The sequence below is a fragment of the Sciurus carolinensis genome, unplaced genomic scaffold, assembly GCF_902686445.1.
Source record: "Sciurus carolinensis unplaced genomic scaffold, mSciCar1.2, whole genome shotgun sequence".
Taxonomy (NCBI): Eukaryota; Metazoa; Chordata; class Mammalia; order Rodentia; family Sciuridae; genus Sciurus; species Sciurus carolinensis.
In genome coordinates, this window is record NW_025920135.1 from 1,439,313 (window position 1) to 1,447,264 (window position 7,952).

Here is a 7,952-nt window from a genome sequence, read left to right on the forward strand (position 1 = left end):
AAAAGTGAGAAAGATAAATCCACAAAACTAACCCATGAAGGAGAACAGATGTGATGTTCATGTAGGTAAAAATTAAAGATTCAATGAGAAATGGAAGTTGAATAACAAACAAAAATAAACAATATCTTAATTCTGAGTCACTTGTGCAACAAACAAACTATCCTCTCTCTTTGTGTAAAATTAGTGCTATTTTTTCTCTCAGGGTGTTCCAGTCCCCTACATGGGGATTTAACCCACTGACCTACTCCCCCAACCCTTTTTTCATTTTCTATTTTGAGACAGGTTCTCATAAAGCTCCTTAGGGTCTTGCTAAGTTGCTGAGTCTGGTCTCCAACTTGAGATCCAGGTTCATTTACAAGCATGTGCCACTGCACCTAACTAGTAGATAATCTTGAGTGAACTCCTGGATCCCAAGGAGCTCATGATAATGAAGTTGTGTGAAAATTTTGATTTCTTCAGTTTTAAGTGGGGAAAGTGTGAGTAAATATGGCAAGACTCTCAAAAACAATCACAAACAAACAAGCAAACAAACAAAAAGAACAAAACAAACAGAAAAGCAGACAGAAAAACTACTGGTCTATCAGAACTCTTAGGATGCTTACAAAAGACCCAACTGCAGGTAATTCCTCAGAATCATAAATTGCTGACTTGATTCAGTACCATCTTTTACCTCAGTCCACAATTCCCTTGATTCTTTAGATGTTCACACAGTGCATGCTTTTAAGGAAGCAGTTCTTGATCTCTGGTTCCAGGTCCCGCTTTGGCTTCCTGTGCTTTATAGTATTCCATCCCTTTACACAAGTAGTTTCAATCAAAAGTGACATGCTGATACTATCTTTGAAGACTTATTGTAATTTTTAATTGAGATAATATTCAGGTAACATGTCTAGAATAATGTCTGTTGGCAAATGGAGATAGTTTTTGTTTGATTACAACTTTTACCTGTACATCACCAAGGTTGTGAGCTGTGTAATAAAGGCAGCGATTATTGTTTTTCTGTGATGTTTTTGAACAGAATGGAGTTCAGGAGGAACTAAAAGGGGTCAGGTCCTTAAGCCTTTGAAACAAACATGAAGGAAATCATTTTTCAAACTAGTAAATTGTGGCATTTACATTAGTAGAATTGCATGTTAATTTTCTATGTGTAATCAGAATTGCTCTTTTAAAGTCATTGGCAACTGCCACTCTGGGTACACACAGATCTCTCTTCCAGTCTAGTTTAGCCATTTTTATTTTCACTTTGTAAAAAATCCACTTTGTGTTATCAGATGAAAAAACTGACTTGTGCTTAGAGGCCATGCCATTCAAACAAACCTTGAAATGCTAAAGTCACTCTCAGCAAGTCTGGATGCTTCAACTGTAAAATATCACTGAAGGAATAGCAGATTAGCATCTCTCCATTGCATCCCATGCTGCAGAATGTGCTTACTGGCATCCAAGGGTATAGAAATCCTTGTAATTTTAAAATTTTTATTTGGGGGTTGGAGGTAAGGAGTGGAGCCATCACTTTTTACAAGTAAGCTTGAAGAAATTAAATTTGAAAGAAATGTGTGTCAGTGTCCCTCCTCCTAGAAAGTTTTTTAACACTTTCTTCCCATTTCTTTTATTGGTGCATTGTAGCTGGACTTAAGGGTTGGGTTTTTATATGTTCATACATGCACACAATACAACATTGTAATCTGGCCAACACCATTCCCCAGTATATCCGCTCCCTCTCTGCATCCTCCCTTGGTCCTGTCCCTCTGTCCTGCTGGTATCACTCTAGGTACACAAGATTCCTCTTCACATCTTTCTTTTCCTTTTCATGTATACCTAGCATGACCCTTGACTTCCTGAGTTTTGCTTATTTTGCTAAATATCACATTCTCAAGTTCCATTGATTTTCCTGCAAACACTAAACCATTTTTCTTTATGGTTAAATAAAACCCCACTGTGTGTGTATACCACATTTTCTCTAGCTTGAAAAGTTCTTAAGGAGATCATAGGAAAGAACAAATGTAACACAGGCAAACTTGGTGTGACAGGCTCACTCGAGGTTGATTGTTTTCTTATCTAAAGTCAAGAGTAGGGGTGCAGCCTTGCGGAGTTCACTGTTACAACTCTTGTGTTTCACCATGGGTATTTCATGTCTCACTTTCCTTCTCTCCTGATTTATTAATGCAGAAACTCATACCATAAACTTAATTATTAACAGTATAAGATTTAAATTGCATAGTCAGTATTCTGCATTGAAATTCATTCGTTTATCAAGTCCACTTCCAGTTCAATTGAAAGATGCTCATTTGTATTTGTTAAAGAATTTTATTTTATTGTTTGTATAATGTGTGTGTATTTATATAAAATATGCATATATATAAAACATTTGTGCTAGTGTTTAAAAATTTGAGTTGTTAACAAAGTTGTGTTCTCATTGTTTATCACAAGATTTACCAAAGAACTGTCTTTCTGTGAGTGTGTGTACATTAAACTTGTGAGTGTGATGTTATTTATTTGCATTTTATATTTATTGTTTAGACAATATATTATTGTCTTAATATTTTACATTCACATATGCATTTTACAGTTATTAACTATTTCAGCTCAGAAATTTTTAATCACTCAACAAAGTACTTAATAAACAAGGATCACTGTACCAAAAAGAAGCCATGTGATTTAGTGTTTGAGAACAGAGTTTCTGAATCTAAAAGACCTGGAACTAAGACCTGGAAGAGTCACTCTCCAGAGCAGCACTGTACAGTGTGGCAGCCACTGACCACATGTAACTATTACACTTGAGATGTAACTAGGTTAAGTAATTGAATATTAAATTGCTTTCAGTTAAGGTGTAGATCGGTAATTGTGGGAAGTGTCTACTGTAGTGGACCATAGAACTAGTGATTTCTATTTTCCCCCATTTTTGCATTTACAGATGATACATAAATCACCTTTTGTGGTTTTTAAAGAATTATAAAAAATAGTATACTTAAGACACTTAACACTATACTTGGAGCAGAATGTATTCCTGAGAAATGATGGTTAATTATAATGGCATATGTTTAATGAAATGGAGTTATTTTCCTCTTGAGTAGTAATTTATTTGTTTTTATTCTTTCCTTCCAGCATCAGTTTATTTTTTAAAAATCAAGTGCAGTATTAAAAAGAAAACATCACTATATCATTGGAAACCATTTATACTGATTCTATTGCATTTTTAAACTTCTGATTTGTTTTGAATACTATCATGGGAGGAACTGTGAGTGCTGGGGAAGATGATTTAGTTGATAAACTTAAAGAAATTCAGTATATCTGCATATAAAGAGTGGAGCAAGCCTTCAGAGCAATTGATTGTGCAGATTACTATTTGGAAGTCTACAGAGATGGTGCCTCCAAAGACTTCACCTGGAAGCAAGGAAACTTAAACTTGTCACCATCTTGCACTTATTCTAAAGTTATGGAAGAATTGGAACTTGAACCAGAATCTTTTCTTATCCTGGGATTTAGAACCAGATATTTGAGTACATTAGTGGACAGAATTTTAGGTAATGTTATTTTTGCAAAATTCTACTTTAAAAAATTAAGTTGAGTTTGTATCACAGTTTGTAATTTCCAGCCTTTGTAACTTTGTCTACAGTGTGGTGGAATCTGTGTACTGAAAGTAGTTATCTTCCTTACTCAAATTTGGGAACACACAGTAGTAGAAATCTTATTCCCAGCCCTGACCCAGGTTTTGCATAAAACTAAAATTCTGAAAGCTAGCTCTTGGAGCTATTTTCCAACTTTTAGTCATTGTACATAAAATTGAGCAGGAAACTCAAATGTTATTTGGTCTACTTTAGGTAAAGTTTATGCTTACTGGCATTTATATTGGTATCCCATTTTAGATGAAAAGAGAATTGTGTCCATTTTTTGTTGGAGACAGAGGAGTATGTGGAATATGGAGGGTGTGTCACTGGTGAACTGAAATAGGAGACTGAAGAAAAATACAGACTTTGATACATTCATTAAGATTTTATCAAACTTACTCAATGACTGTTCTACCAGGCATTGTTTCTGGTGTGATTGTACAGCTGTAATCAAAGGGGACAGAGATCTCTGCCCTGAAAGAGCACACTAGGTGTTTATGAAGAGTGCTGGACATTGTTTAAGGCACTCTACATGTAGTAACTCATTCAATATTTCTAATAATCCTCATAAGTACAGGCTGTTATAAAGGTGAGTAAAGTGAGGTGTAGAGCTCGTATGAAGTGACAGATAGTCTGTGGAATGTAGGTGGGAAGAGCACAGGTGGAGGAAGGCATCATTTTAAATAAGGATAAACATGAAGTTTAGGAAGTCATCACTTCCAATGACTTTGTGGGGCACAGATGTAGGAATGCACTCTGTAGGACATTGTGTTAGACAGAAGATGAAGATGAAGTTTAGAATGTCACTTGAGAACAGTCATCACTTTCACTGACTCTTCTGTGTGTAGACATTCACTTAGAAATATTAAAGCACATAAGACTCTTGTCATTCTGGGGAAAATTAGGGAGATGAATTCCTTGTTTAACATGTCAGTGTGATACTGAGGTATGCCTCAAGTTATCAGAAAGAGCCTGATGGAAAATTTATTCTAGAGTGTTGGAGTTCAATGAAAAGTTGTTTACACAGATGATGTGTACTGTGGTAGGGAGACTGTCCCAGGATGGATGAGTAGATTGTGAGGGTCACATTTTGTCACTTTGAAGACATTTTTGAGCCCCAAATCCCTCTTTCCTATATAGTATCTAGCTCTTCACTCTTTTAGTCATGGAACCTGTGATTTACTTTATTTATCTATTTAATTTATAAAGGTGAGGGTGTACTTTCATTTCACAACTTGTTTAGTTTGTTTATTTACTTTTTAATTATTTATTTATTTATTTATTTATTTTGTGCTGGTACACTTAACCTTTAATCAACAGGCTCATCTTTTTTATATTTCATTTCAGGACAGGGGATTTCTAAGTTGCTTACAGTCTTGCTATGATGCTGAGGCTGGCCTTGAATTTGTGATCCTGCTGCCTCAACAGACTGGGATTACAGACATGTGCCATAGGTCCTGACTGAGTTAGTTCTTGATATTTAATCATTGCTCCAGAAGGTAGTAAATTAATTTCTAAAAATAAAGAGAAAGTTAGAATCTCATATTAATATTTGATGGTCTTCCTCATTCTGAGATATGCATTTTTTAGCAGATCGAGATTTCTACATATCTATCACTTTCATCACAATATCTATGGTTTATGATAGCCTCCAAATCAAAAGGAAAGTAGTAGGCATGAGTAGGAAGAGCTGCTACTTTTAAAAATTAAAGTTACTGACCTCAAACCAGTACATTTTTGCTCTGGCAAGTTTCAGCTGAAGTTCAGTCTTGATGGCAAGTCTAGTCAGCCTTGGAGTGCATGATTATCCTGTTCTTCAGTTCCCCAGCCCCTGCCAGCTAGCTTCTGCTGAGCAAAATCAGTAAGTCAAAGGAAGGGTAGGCGATGTGTGTGTCATAATTAGAAACTTGTTAGCAATGAGACTCCATGCCTACTCACAGTCTGTAAGACGCTGGATTTCTATGGCCAGATTAACTTTTACACAGACCTCAGAATTTATTGTTTTGTCTTTTAATTTATAACCAGAAGGCATCATGGGAGGAAATAGGCAGCTCATGTAGATGATCTGAATTATGCTAGTTATTTTCCTCCAGCTCTAAGGCTAGAGGGAGTCATGGAACTGTGGTTGGATATATGGTCAAGATTTCTCCAAGATGTTTTTATTATGTGATCCTACACAGTGAAAACCATGATATAATTATCTCCTTTTGATTGGAGCTCTTTATTTTCTGGGGAAGATAAAAATTTTAAAGAAGGAAAGGCAGGGCAATTTGCAAATCTGTGATTATGGTTTAGTTTGAATTCACCAAGTTTCTGAGGAAACTTAATCTTTTATCCCTCACCCTGCCTGTTTGCCTTTTGTGTGTGTTTTAAGTCAAAGAGGGTAGGAAATGCATCTGTAAAATCACTAAGACCTAGGTTCAAAGAAGGATGCTATGCATGGTGTAATTATCTGTAGTGAGTTAGATTTGACTCCACTGCTTCACAGTGATCTCATAACAGACACTCTCTCCAGAGCGCACATTCTCTCCCAGTTTTGTCTCCTATACCCCAGATACAGGGGACAGGACAGACTGGAAAGTGGGTCCTACCTGAGGAGCCACACACTGCATACTTTGGTGGAATGCTCACTGAAGAAGGGAGGGCCGGTGTCTGTGGTTCAGTAGCTCTGTCAAGGCAGAGGGTTCTTGGGAATTCCCACTTCACTTCAGATACATCAATGCAGAGGATGGGCTATAGTCACTTCAGGTTGTTTGTGAGGGCTAATTTGTTTTTCTGTATTTTAAAATATTTAAAATTTTTTTTTTTTTTTTTTTTTTTTTTTTTTGCAGTGCTGGGGATCGAACCCAGGGCCTTGTGCTTACAACGCAAGCACTCTACCGACTGAGCTATCTCCCCAGCCCCTAAAAATTTTTAAGATGTTGATTGACCTTTATTTTATTCATCTACTTTTATGTGGTACTGAGAATCAAACCAGGGCCCCACATATACCAAGCAAGCACTCTACCACAGAGCCAAACCCCAACCCCTGTTATTTTTTGTGTTGTTGTTTTATTGTTTTACATAGGGTTCATTTCCATTTTTCTTATGTAACCCATAAAACAACAATTATAAATTCCTTTTAAAACCTATGATGCACAAGTCCAATAATGTCTCTTAGCATTTTGCTTAATTCCCTTGTCATAGGAATGACTTTGTGAGATTTCCAGAATCATTCCAGTATGTGGATGCCACTGCTTTAGTTCATGCTGAAATATTCATTCCTAAATTCCTTTCCAAAAGTCAGATATTTGACCAGCTGGACATTTACTTCCACCTTGTATAGATACTTGCAGGAGCTGAATTGTCCAGAAAGACTGATTGGTGAAGATATGTCCTGCCATCTTATTTGGTGTCTGTACTATTTCTTTACCACAGGACATTAAATGGTCCTTAGTCTTCTAGCCTACATTACCTTTGACCTCAGGTACTCATGCTCTATTGTCATCATGTGCATGCATGCTCAGACTCCCTTCTGTCTCCCTGTTTAGTGAGGTATGTTTTACATATCATAAAGTCTACTGATTTTACATGCACAACTCAAGAGATTTTTAACAGATTTAACGTTCTTGCAAACATTACCCCAGTCCAGTTTGAGCATACTTCTATTATGTAAAAAAAAAAAAAAAAATCATAAAAAAAAACATGCCCAAATGATGAACTTCCTAACTGCTATTCCAGTTCATGGCAACCAGTTATGTGCTTTCTGTCTCCGTTAATCAGTACCCTTGTGAACCTCTTGTATAGACAGAATCATATAGTAGGTGATCTTTTGCATCATGTGTCTTTCACTTGACTATATGTTTCAAGGTACTTACATGTGGTAGCTTGTATGAAATCTTTATTTCTTTTTATGGCAGAATAATGTCCTGTTGAATGGATTCACCACATTGGTTTATCCATTTAGCAGTCAATGAAGAGTTGAATTACTGGTTTTCAGCACCTGTTAGGAATACTGCTGCTGTGATTCATTTCATGTGTAAGTCATTGTTTCTCTTTCTCTTGACTGGATACTTAGGAGTGGAAGTATGCTGAACTGTATACTAAGTTTAGGTTGTAAATTTTAAGAAATGGACACATTTCTTTCCTAGTGGCTATGCTACTTAATATTTTCCACCAAAGTTGTATGAGTGTTTTGAGATTCCAGGTTCTAAATATTCTCACTAAAATGCCTTGATTCCTACTAACCCACAGTGCTGGGGATTGATAAATGACTTGCATGTACTACTAACACACAGTACCACTGAGTTACAATCTGCAGTCCTGTTGTTTATAGTCATAAGTGTATGTGCATATTTACCTCATTGTAGT